Source organism: Dromiciops gliroides, chromosome 1 (genome assembly GCF_019393635.1).
Source record: "Dromiciops gliroides isolate mDroGli1 chromosome 1, mDroGli1.pri, whole genome shotgun sequence".
In the NCBI taxonomy this organism is placed as follows: Eukaryota; Metazoa; Chordata; class Mammalia; order Microbiotheria; family Microbiotheriidae; genus Dromiciops; species Dromiciops gliroides.
In genome coordinates, this window is record NC_057861.1 from 129,794,520 (window position 1) to 129,807,174 (window position 12,655).

Sequence of the window (12,655 nt, forward strand, 5' to 3'; positions counted from 1 at the left end):
GTCCAGCCACAGTGAATTGGATGCAAGATCAGTCTATGAAATGTACCCCTTTCTCATTCCCCCGCCCCAGCCCCAACTGACAGGAAGCTAAGGAATAAATTAGATGCCTGCCTATTGATCAGGAAATGTCTCAATATAAGTGGTATGAGATATTATATAGCACTGTCAAAAACAATAAATATGAAGAATTCAGAGAAACATGAGAAGGCTTATATAAACTGATGCTGAGTAAAATAAACAGGACCAGGAAAACAATATGTATAGTGACAAGAACATGCAAATGGAAACAATCACAACCACAAAATAAACTTAACATTGTAACTAGAAGGAAGTTTTGCTAAGAAGGATAGAGAAAATGTTTCTCATTCCTTATATTATTAAATGTGGTCTATGTGCTGGTTCAGTTTGCTGAACCACCTCCTACTCCTTTTAGTTATTCTTTTTTTAAAATTTATTTTTTAATTCTTTGTTTCTAGCAGTAATACTCTTTATAGTGGAAGGCAGACAAATAGAAATGAATAGAGATTTTTAAATAGAGATATAATATAATAAATAGATATAGTAAAAAGAGATTAAAAAAAGAGATGTAGATTCTAAAAATAAAAAGAAAAATTTAAAAAAGAAAACCAAAGCTTGAATTGTCATTTGAAGGGTCAGTCAGGCTGAAGATGAAGCATAATTCAAGGTGTTTCTTTATCCACCTGACTGGGAGTAAATTCAGGGGTTCTGATGTCAGGTATATCTCTGATTCCCTTTGTCAATCACCTGAATCATCTCTCCAAAATCCGGTCTAGGTGATTCCTATGTTCCTGGACTAATGGTTTTTTTTTTACCAGAGGCAGCTAGGTGGCATAGTAGATAAAGTAGTCTCAGGAAGGCCCAAGTTTAAATCCACCCTCAGACACTTACTAGCTTCGTGACCCTGGGCAAGTCACTCTACCCCTGTTTACTTATCCTAGCTCCTAATTCCCAGGGCTGCTAATGAGGTTCAAATGAGATTAAAGTGCTTAGCGCAGTGCATGTGGGTACCATATAAGTGTTTATTCCCTTCCATTCTTTGTCAACCAAGAAGTAAATAAGTGGGATGTGGGATAGAAATATATATTTTTTTCAAGTGAATGTAATTAGATTTAGAACTGCAACCTTAGAGATCATCTAGTTCAACTTTTCATTTAACAGATGAGGAACTGAGTCTTAGAGATATTAAGTGACTTGCCCAAACAGTTAGTGCCAGGATATGAACCCATATTCTCAGACTCCAAATCCAGCAATCCTTCTCTTATGGTACAATATGGTATAATTAATTATATCCACAAACCACATATCTAATCAGATATTACCAAATGAATGTTTCTTTCTTTCTTTCTTTCTTTCTTTCTTTCTTTCTTTCTTTCTTTCTTTCTTTCTTTCTTTCTTTCTTTCTTTCTTTCTTTCTTTCTTTCTTTCTTTCTTTCTTTCTTTCTTTCTTTCTTTCTTTCTTTCCTTCCTTCCTTCCTTCCTTTCTTTTTTCTTTTGCAGGGAGAGGACACTGGGAAAACAAGAGGAAGTTAAAAAAAATTCTGACTACCTTCATTATCAACCCTCTTAAAACCTGGAACAAATTCTTTGGAGCTACTTCACTAATTTTAGTACCTTCCTTATGTTATAGATTTTTAAAACAAACACATTTCAGAAAATGTTAATTTTTTAAAGGAAGTTAGATGACCCTTCTATTGTTTAGATGATGTTAGATGGCTTTGCATGAAATTCTGGAACTCTTCCTTATAAACAGGTATTATTTTCAGATATGAAAAAAGATCTTTGCTTAGATAGGGATTTAGAGGTCCTCAAAATCATTTATAATCCCAGGTGTCAATGAGATACCAAGAAATCTTTTCAATATACATTGTATATAGGGCAGCTAGGAGTGACAGTGGATAGAACATTGGCCCTGGGGTCAGGAAGACCTGAATTCAAATCTGTCCTCAAACACTTAGTAACTATGTGACCCTGGGCAAGTCACTTAAACCCATTGCCAACCCCACCCCTCCCCTCCATTCACACTGTACACTGAGTGAATGGAATTATATATTATAGGATCATAGATAACAGTTACAATAGGTGACATTTCTATACTGTTTTTAAGATTTCCAAAGTGCTTTACAAACATTGTCTTATTGAACCTTATAGTGATCTTTTGGAGGTACTATCATTACAATACCCTTTTTACAGTTGAGATAAGTAAGCCTTACAAAGGTTAAACACTACTAAGAGAGTAAGTGCCTCTGATGGAATTCCACCTCAGATACTGAATCTATTATATCATGTTACCTTTTAGCATTGAGGTCATAGGGTTTAGCACTGGGAGGAAACTTACAGATCAGGTAATTAAATTCCTCTCATTTTATATGTTGAGAAACTGAGGCTCAGGGAGGTAAGTAAACATCTGAATTCACACATATAGTAAATAGTAGACATAAAATTTGAATCTAGCTTCTCCGACTCCAAATCTAGTGTTCTTTTTTATATGACATTGGGTTTTTATTTTTGTTTTTGGTGGTGGTGATGGTTGTTGTTCATTTGTTATGCCTTTTTCTTTTGTCGGTGGAGTGTTAACCTTGATCATTCAACTGACATCTTCGAGAGACACAGACATTGATTTAAGATTGTGATGAAATCATCAGAACCCTCTTCAAATAGAACTTTGCTGTCATAGAATGCTACTGCTACTTCTGCAGCTGCTTCCCAGGGAAAATAGGTGTTGGAATCTTATTAAAAGACTGATACCTTTGGGATACAGACTGGATATCCACTCCTCTCTAGTATCAATTGATCAGTCAATTAATTCATCAGTAAACAATTATTAAATTTCTACCATGTGCTGAAGGTATAAAGAAAAGAGTGAAGCAGTCCCTATCCTGAGAGAGTTTACAATTAGAGTTAATATGTATGTGTCATGAATGAAAGGATGAGTAGGCATGTACTTCATTCTTCCATCCATCCATCCATCCTCCATCCATTTAGCCATCCATAAGCATACACATATACATATATCTATGTTCATATGTAATTCAGAAAAACATGGGGAGACATATGAACTGGTGTAATATGATATTCATATGATATATGTATGTACAAAACAAAGCCTATCCAAGGTAAGATGGGAAAGCTCCAGTATATGGAGAGAGGGATGACTGGAAAAAGCCTCCTGTAGAAGGCACAACTTTAGTTGAATCTTGAAGGAAGCCAGAGACTCCAGAGGTGAAGGTAAGGAGAGAGAGCAATCTCTCCTCCATAGATGATTATCAACTTATTTCAAACTCAGACAATTATGAAATACTTTGCTATAATATTAGGATCTTTGTTATAGACCAGTGGTATCAAACTCAAATAGAAAAAAAGATCATTGTGGGTAATGTGTTGCCTTAGAAAACCACAAATCAATATTATCTATATTATATTGTATTTTTATTTATTTTGTTAAATATTTCTCAGTTGAACTCAGGAGTTTGGCAGAGGAGATTTTGCTACTTCTAGTATACCCAGAATCATCATACAATCCATCTTTACTCATCCCCATACTGAATTCTGACTTTTTTTTTTTTCAGAAACTCTATACCTATTACCACTTTAGGCCAGGTATGTTCAGCCTCTGATATTTGTAGAAAGGAGGATCCATTCTGGCTGAACTCAAGATGCAGTGTCCAGAGTTGGGTTCTAACTGACATCCCTGCAGTCCTATGACATTCCAGAACTTTATAAAGTTATCCCATAAATTTCTAGTCTTGGTCTAATCATACAAGCTTCTGTTAGATTCACTTCAGTTTTGGAGTGATTTATTATCTGTTTTCTACTCTTGGCTCATACCATCCATCCTCAGCTTCTTTTTTACACTTTTTACTCTCCTCCCTCATATCTCTTACAGTGTCTCATAGCTCCTGGCTCACAGTCATATTGGCTCCAAACTGTCTGTTCTACTGTGGTCCTACGTCCATAAATCAATTTCATACTCATCTAAAATTCACATTTACAAAACAATGGCATTTATGTCAAGTTATTGTCTCTAGCCAAAAACCAGCCAATATTGATTGAATAGTTATATGCAATGCACTATGCAAATTCAGGGGTATAACTGTGGCATACAGAAAATTCAGGAAGGGACATATTAAGTTCTCATTAACTAGAAGCTTTTGTCCTTCTAGTATTTCAGACCTTGGCTGTCTTAGAGGAAAATATATCTCAAATGCAGACCAAGAGACACACAAGAAAAAAGGGTCATTGAGCTTGAGTTGGAAGGGACAATCAATGACCATCTAGTTCAATCCCCTAATTTTAGAGATTAGGAAGCTGAGACCTTGGATGGTAGAGTGACTTGGGCAAGATCACAGAAATGCTAAGTGTCACAGGTGGAATTTGAACTCAGGGCATCTGATTCCAGAGGCCAACACTACAGTTGGGAAGTCACTGGGAGTGGCAATTCAGACTGAAGCCCAAATATTCTTAGACTTTAGCCTTAAGCTTAGTATTTTGTGGTGTTATAATGAAGTTGGACTGGCTCCCACCTCTGCTTCCCCCTGGGCAATCCACCTCCAGCCCGGGAGCCCTGGGAATCTGGGTGGGGCCTTTGCCCCCTCACTGTTCATAATCCTCTATATCTATCATAAGATAATCCCACCATGCTATTCTCTGGCCATCTTTGTGCTATGTTGCAGCACTAGTATATTTCTCCTTACAACCTTTCCTCCCACATCTCCCCCAATTCCTAGCTCTGGGAAAATTAATCAAATCAATACTACCATTTCTAGAAAAGATGTGTCAGTCAACTGCCCTCCAGCTCCTCTCACCATCCTTGTGTCTTTCCAGACCAAACCAGGCTTCTCTGGCATTCCCCTTAAGTGTTTTCTTCCTCTATTAGAATGTCAGCTCCTTGAAGACAGGAACTGTAAGTTGTTAGCACAATGTTTGGCACACAATCATGATTTAATAAATACTTTTTCATTCATATTCACTTTTTCCAAAAGCTGAGTTCTGTAAAGAATTAATTGTTATTTGAGGTTTTTATGACCCCATCTTTTGGCTAGAATTTGAAAGAAAAACCTCGGCATGCATTGGCCTGGGGCTCCGCAAACCGCAAGGTACTCCACCCACTGGTTGTAGCTGTTGCCATGGTGCTATCACCATGCCTACGCCTACATGGGCCTGGCAAAATTATAATGATTGGAAGCCTAGTGAGGGCAGTCATGTGACTGTCAGAGCAGCCAGCCAATTGGCTGGGGACTGTGTGGGGGGGTGCTGGGAGAAGGGAGTTTTTTTTCTGCATTCTAGCTGGAACCTGGAAGGCGCTGGAAGAGGGGGCTGCATATTCTCAGCTGATTCCTGGGCAGTGGTGTTTTTTCAGGTTGTATAATTTCCCTTTCCCCATTTTATTTCCTTTCCCTTGATCTTACTGATCCTGTTTGTGTGTTTTTTTTAAGTTCATTCTTGTTAAAATAAATCCTGTTCTGTTTTGAGGGAGGCTGCCGGTCTCCTTCCTTGCCCCAATACTGTGGCAAGCTGCTTAGCTAACACTCCCCAGTTAAAAATTGGTCCCCACAGTTTCTAAAATTTGCTAGTTTTGTGACCATGGACCGCATAACTATGGGGAAGTGGGACCACTTGCCTTCCCTGTGCTTCAATTTCCTCATTGGTAAATTGAAGTTAATGCCTGTGCCACTTACTTCAGTGCTTTGTTTTGTGGAAAGCATTTTGCAAACTTTGAAGTATGATGTAAATGTAATTATTATTATATTACCTGGGTTGCTCCCCCATGTGTACATGGGAGGGAGGGAAGGAAGGAAGGAAGTTATATGGAAGGAATATGGAAAGAAGGAAGGAAGGAATATGGAAGGAAGAAAAGAAGTAAAGAAGGGAGGGAGGTAGGAAGGGATGGAAGGAAAGAAGCATTTATTAAGTGTGAGGCACTGTGCCAAGCACTTTATAAATACTATCTTTGGGAGGTAAGAGCTATTATGATCCCCAATTTACAGTTGAGATAACGGAGGCAAACAAAGGTTAAGTGCTTTCCCTGAGTTACACAGATATTAAATGTCTAAGATTGGATTTGGGTCTTCCTGACTTCTGACTCTGTACCCTATCTACTGTGCTACTTAGATACCTGTAAGCATGGGACAGTAGCATATGAACATAGTGAGATTTTGGTGGGTACACTTACTCCAAAATTTCTTTACTAAGGACTAGCACAAGGGCCACAATTCTGAACGTTAGAACCATTCTTTTAGTAAAGGTATCATATCGAAAAGGTCAGTTAAATAGAAATATTAACCCACTAAACTCCACATGCACATTAATGCAATTTAATTTACCCTATTTTCTGAGTTAGCTAGCAAAAGTCAGAGCCTTGAGAAGACATAGAACAAGTAATTCTAAATGAAAGATAGAAAAGACTCAAAGACTAGGTCATCACATGGGTAAGGTGGGCAAATTAAAATTGCTGAATAGATGATGAAGAAAAGGTAAAAATAGAAGGGAGGTGATTTTATTTAATTTTTAAAATTTTTATTTATATCTATAAGGCTTCTTGGACAGTTTTTGTACTTATAATGCTCAGGTATAGCTAGAAGGTTTCACAGAATCTCAGAAATGCAAGTGACATCAGAGGTTTTCATCACTTCTTGCCTGAACTTTTCCAATTGCACCCTAATTGGTCTCTCTACCACTAGTCTTTCTCTTTCATCCTCCACAAAGCTGTCAAACTGATGTTTTACTAAAGTACAGGTCTAATCATGTAATTAATTCCTCTGCTTGAGAACTCAACTGTTACTTAAAGCCTTTACTGTCTGTTTCCAGTCTACCTTTCCAAACTTATTCAGATTACTACCTTTAGTATCCTCTAGGCTCTGGCCAAAATTGCCTGCTTATAGTTCATCTCCTGCCTCCATGCATTTGCACAAGCTCTCTTTCATGTCTGTACATCCTTGATTCTAGACCTTTACTCTACACTGAACAATGAGGTTAAATCAAACAGTTTCTTAGGGTCATAGTAAGTGTCACAAACATATCTTGAATCTACTTTGTGACACTGATACCTAGTAGCTGCTAATAAGTGCTTGAATTCAGTATGACCATATCTGAACAAGAATTCCCTCTCCAACATACCTGGCAAGTGGTAATCTAATTTGTGCTGGAAGACTTACAGATTTCCTAAGGTATATGATTTATTCCACTTGTGTTCCTTATTAGGATCTTTCCCCCTATCTCTGCTGCCTAATTCCCTAAAACATGCCCAAGTCTATCTTTCTGCGTATTCCATCTACTGACCACTGTTCTCCACTAAGCAGAACAAGTCTAATCCCTCTTGTCTATATTAGCTTTTCATATACTTGATGACAACTATTATTTCCGCGCCCCCCCTTCTCCACCACCACAAACACATACTCCAAGTCTTCTCTTGGGTTAAACATACCTAGTTCCTTCAACCAATCCATATAAGCATAACCTTATGACCCTTCTGTAATGATTGGAATGACGCCACCTGCTGGAGACTTACTGTAGAAGAGTTCCGCCCATGAAGCGAAGGTCTTTGAGGGCAAGACCAGGAGTCTTTTCTTTGGCATCAGGAAGTGACACTGGCTAGTAGGAGGAAGAAGGAAGAGACTGGGGCTCGGTCTCGGACTCTTTCCTGGGGACTCTGGCAGAGAAGGGAGCTAGAAACCTGCTCTCCCTTTAATAGACAGATGAATGTAGGCCTTTCTCTCTCTCTTTACCAAATTCTTATTCTCCTTAATAAATGCTTAAAAGTCTAACTCTTGCTAAAGCTTATAATTTATTGGTGACCACTCATTAGATATTTTAGACAGTTTAGCTAGAATTTTAGCCATTAACAGATGGTGACCATGAAGAGGAAAGCTAAACCTCAGTCTTCTGATCTTCTCGTTGGGTAAGAAATTTCCCCTACCCTATCCCTTTAAATCCGAAGTACTGCTGAATTGCTGGGTGTTTTCCCTTTAAGTTTTTTCAAATGGACCTTTTAAACTCCCTAATTACCCTATTTTTGATTTTAGTCTATTTAACCAGACAAATGGGGGATAAGATCATGTTAATGCTTTGTTTTTGTGGATTTTCTATTTTTCTTTTTATTTTTGTTAGAAGAGCCAGCAATGTACTCAGGCAAGGAAATATCTCCCCCTCTCCCAACCATCCTTTTTCAGAGAAACCTGAAGAGATTCCTGCAGCATTTCCCAGTTCTAACACTAATTGTTGCTCTAATTTTGCATGCCTGGAGGCAATGACCCACCCTCTAGAAGCTTTTAATCCCCTAGTGCCTGGAGGCAAAGTGGGGGAAGAGGAATCCAGGCCTGAGTTCAAGGTCCCTCCCCTCCTCTCCAGACCCCACCCTCTACTCCTCCCATGGCCAATCCCATTGCTTTCCCTGCCCTGGAAGTCCAGAGATCTAATGCGCATGCGCAGCTTTCTCTACCTGCATTTGCAGCTTCAGGCTCAGTCCTTCCCCAGCCTGGCTGTGCTTCTGAGACAACCTTAGAAAGCCCTTTAAATTCCAGATATGTTCGTTTTGTTCATAATTTTGCTAATCTGCTTTTGTCTTTAATTAGTAATCTTATAAAGCATTTGTATGGTGAAAAGACTGACAGACAATATAGAGGGGTTAAAGAAGAAAAACTTAAGCTGAATAAGAATGACAATCATCACCATAGTTCAAGACTCCACTTCTTTTGCCATGGAAGGGTATATATTGTACAGAAATGTAGAAGTAAACAGCAAGATATTGATATGAGTATTGGGGATTTTAGATATCGGAATCAAAAGTGTTCTAAATTCACTCAGATTATTAATGTCAGTTCAGAGGTTACATAGGATTTCTATGCTATTACATATACATTTTGAAATTAATGGTATGGGTTTATTTTCGTAGAGATTTTCATGCTTTTGAGATTGTGTCTTATACTTAGTTTTTAAAACAAGGAGAATATTTGTAAAAGCTTTTTATAGTTATGTGATCAAGTTTATATTTTATAATACTCTTATTAATATTAAGTTCATATTCATTTAGATTTCCTTAGTTTGAATTTAATTGTCTTTTGTTGTTCCATGTGTATTTTCTTCTATTCATTTGTCTATCTAATTTTGAAACATTGAAAGATGGTTTTGATTTCATAATACAATGTTAATTCTAGGAGTATTGTGCTCCCATATTCTGAGTTGTTTGTTTTTGTTTTTTTTTCTCTCAACTGATTATTTGATCAAACTCTTTTGTTTTTTTGGTGAGGCAATTGGGGTGAAGTGACTTGCCCAGGGTCACACAGCTAGTAAGTGTCAAGTGTCTGAAGCTGGATTTGAACTCAAGGACTCCTGAATCCAGGGCCGGCGCTCTATCCACTGTGCCACCTAGCTGCTCCTGGTCAAACTCTTTAAAGCATTTCCCTGGCAAATTGGTTGCCATGGCAAGTGTAAATTGATTCTAGAAGTATTATTTTTGATAAACATATTCCAAAAAAAAAAAAGAGGGGAACATTTATAAAAGTTTTCTTTTTTAAAAAAAGTTTTCTTTGAGATTCTGTTGTGCTTTAACTTGTATTTAAATATGTTCTGATTTTTCACAAAAGTAATAGTATACTAAGTAAAAAAAGGGGTATTATTTGAAATTGTTGCATAATTATATATTATATTCTGAGTCAAGATATATTTACATTTTTTGCAATCATTTATTATCCTCAATTTTTAAATCCATATGAGACTTGGATTATGGGAATTTATCATTTAAGACATTAATTGCCTTTATTCTGAGTTATCAGATGCCAGTTGGCCAAGATGCCATCCAATCACAAGAGGAATATATGCAAGAGCAGACACTGAACTGTCACATGAGGGGAGACATGCATGAAGTCAAGGTATGGCCAAGGGAATGGCTTTTGACAAATGTTGAGGTTGGATTCTCTTGGTTTAATATTTTGTTCTCTTTTTCCCCACAATATTGTACAGATGGCTGGAAGTATTCATCCCACCCATCTCATTCTACAACTGGCTTCTATGCCCTCTCCTATATGCCTGATGCCATGGACATCTCAATCCCATGCATCTGATTAAGTCTGACTCAGTTTCCTCCAATATGTTCGGTGGCATGGACATATATTCCATCCACCTATTTTAAGCCTGGCATACTGTATGGGCAGTACATATTGCTCAAGTGTGGGAATGCTCATATCCCATCATTTCTCTGTTCTTTTATGGTAACCCCCATAATTATCTCAGGTGTCATGATAAATACAGTGTTGAATTTGGCCTTGACACCTGTTACCAATTATATTAGATTTTAAAATTTCTTATAATGGCATGAGGATAATTAGGCAGATGATGCAAAAAGTGATGAAACAAAGATAAAAATTATTTTTAAAAATTAATATCACAGCAATTGTCTTCTCAATTACCCTCCATAAGGGGGGGACTATATTAATATTTATTTTAAAGAATGTTTCAATTTTTGTTTTATTATATGTTTCATGTGTAACAACCAAGATTCTGAATTCCCTTAGACATGTTTTTGAGAACTTTCAATGTTTGATTTGATTATTGACAAAGCTATTTTAAAGTTGTGTTAAGCTCAATTTTGTAGGAAATTTTCCTGGCTGATTACCAGCATCCACACATCAACCCCTGAAAAGACTTCCATTCCATGACTATACCTAGAGGACATCTGAGAAAAGACTTTCAGAGACTTTAAATGAACAGTTTTGTTTTGTTTTTGTTGTTTTTTTTCTCTTTTCTCTTTCTGTTATAATATACACCATCTGTAACATGTACTCTCTGCAGAGGCCCTCCCTTTGCAAGACCAATGTCAAAGTGTCAGTTCATGAGGACAAAAAATCGCCCCTCTGGACAAAACTTTCCTTTCTCCCTTTTCTATATTGTTATTAACATATTGTTAGTTAGCATAGGTTATTATATTCTGTTATTTTTGACTGTTTCATCAAGGAAACGTACCATTTCTTGAGGAAACAAAGCAGGGAACTGTAATGATTGGAATGACGCCACCTGCTGGAGACTTACTGTAGAAGAGTTCCACCCATGAAGCGAAGGTCTTTGAGGGCAAGACCAGGAGTCTTTTCTTTGGCATCAGGAAGTGACGCTGGCTAGTGGGAGGAAGAAGGAAGAGACTGGGGCTTGGTCTCAGACTCTTTCCTGGGGACTCTGGCAGAGAAGGGAGCTAGAAACCTGCTCTCCCTTTAATAGATAGATGAATGTAGGCCTTTCTCTCTCTTTACCAAATTCTTATTTTCCTTAATAAATGCATAAAAGCCTAACTCTTGCTAAAGCTTATAATTTATTGGCAACCACTTATTAGATATTTTAGACAGACTAACTAGAATTTTAGCCCTTAACACTTCACCACCAGAGTTCACCTCATCTAGACTCTCTCCTCTTTATTAATTCCTTCCCTAAAATGTTGTGATCCACAACTAAACACAGTACTATAAGTAAAAAAGAAAGCATGGGATACTTTATCAAACATTTTACAAAAATCTGAGTAAACTCTACAGCATTCCTCTCATTTATTAACTTTGGTTATGTTAAGGGGTAAAATTCTAGCTAGTCTGTCTAAAATAGCCAATGAGTGGTCGCCAATAAATTATAAGCTTTAGCAAGAGTTAGACTTTTAAGCATTTATTAAGGAGAATAAGAATTTGGTAAAGAGAGAGAGAAAGGCCTATATTCCTATCTATTAAAGGGAGAGCACATTTCTAGCTCCGCTCTCCACCAGAGTCCAGAGGAAAGAGCGCGCGAGACTGAGCGCCAGTCTCTTCCTTCCTCCTCCCACTAGCCCACGTCACTTCCTGACTCCTGGTCTTGCCCTCAAAGACCTTCCCTTCATGGGCAGAACTCTTCTACAGTAAGTATCCAGCAGGTGGCGTCATTCCAATCGTTACAGTTAAAAAGGGAAATAAGTTAATTTGGCATAGGGGGCAGCTAGGTGGTACAGTGGATAAAGCACCAGCCCTGGATTCAGGAGGACCTGAGTTCACATCTGGCCTCAGATTCTTGACAAGTACTAGCTGTGTGACCCTGGGCAAGTCACTTAATCCTCACTGCTCCACAGAAAACCAAACCAAAACAAAACAAAACAAAAAAGCAATTAGATGTGTTCAGGGGCAGTTGTGTGACCCTGGGCACTGACCCTGGATTCAGGAAGACCTGAGTTCAAATCTGGCCTCAGACCCTTGACACATACTAGCTGTGTGACCCTGGGCAAGTCACTTAACCCTCATTGCCCCACAAAAAACCCAAAACCAAACCAAACCAAAACAAAACAAAAAAACCAACAACAAACAAATAAAAAAATTTGCCATGATCTATTCTTGATGAATCCATGTTGGGTCTTTGTGATCACTGTTTTCCTTTCTAGATGTTCACTAAACCGTCTTTAATAATTTATTCTAGAATTTTTCTAGGAATCAAGGTCAAGCTCCTTGGCTTATAGTTTGGAGATTCTATTTTTCCCTATTGTCAAAACCAGGTGTGCTTGATTTTGCTTGGATGATGTGAATTCTATTGCTTTCTGCCTCCCTCCTTCCTTTCCTCTCTCCCTTTCTTCCTCCCTTCTTTCTTCCCTCTGTCCCTCCCTCCCTTCCTTCTTCTCACCTTTTCTTCTCAGTGAGTAGGGGAA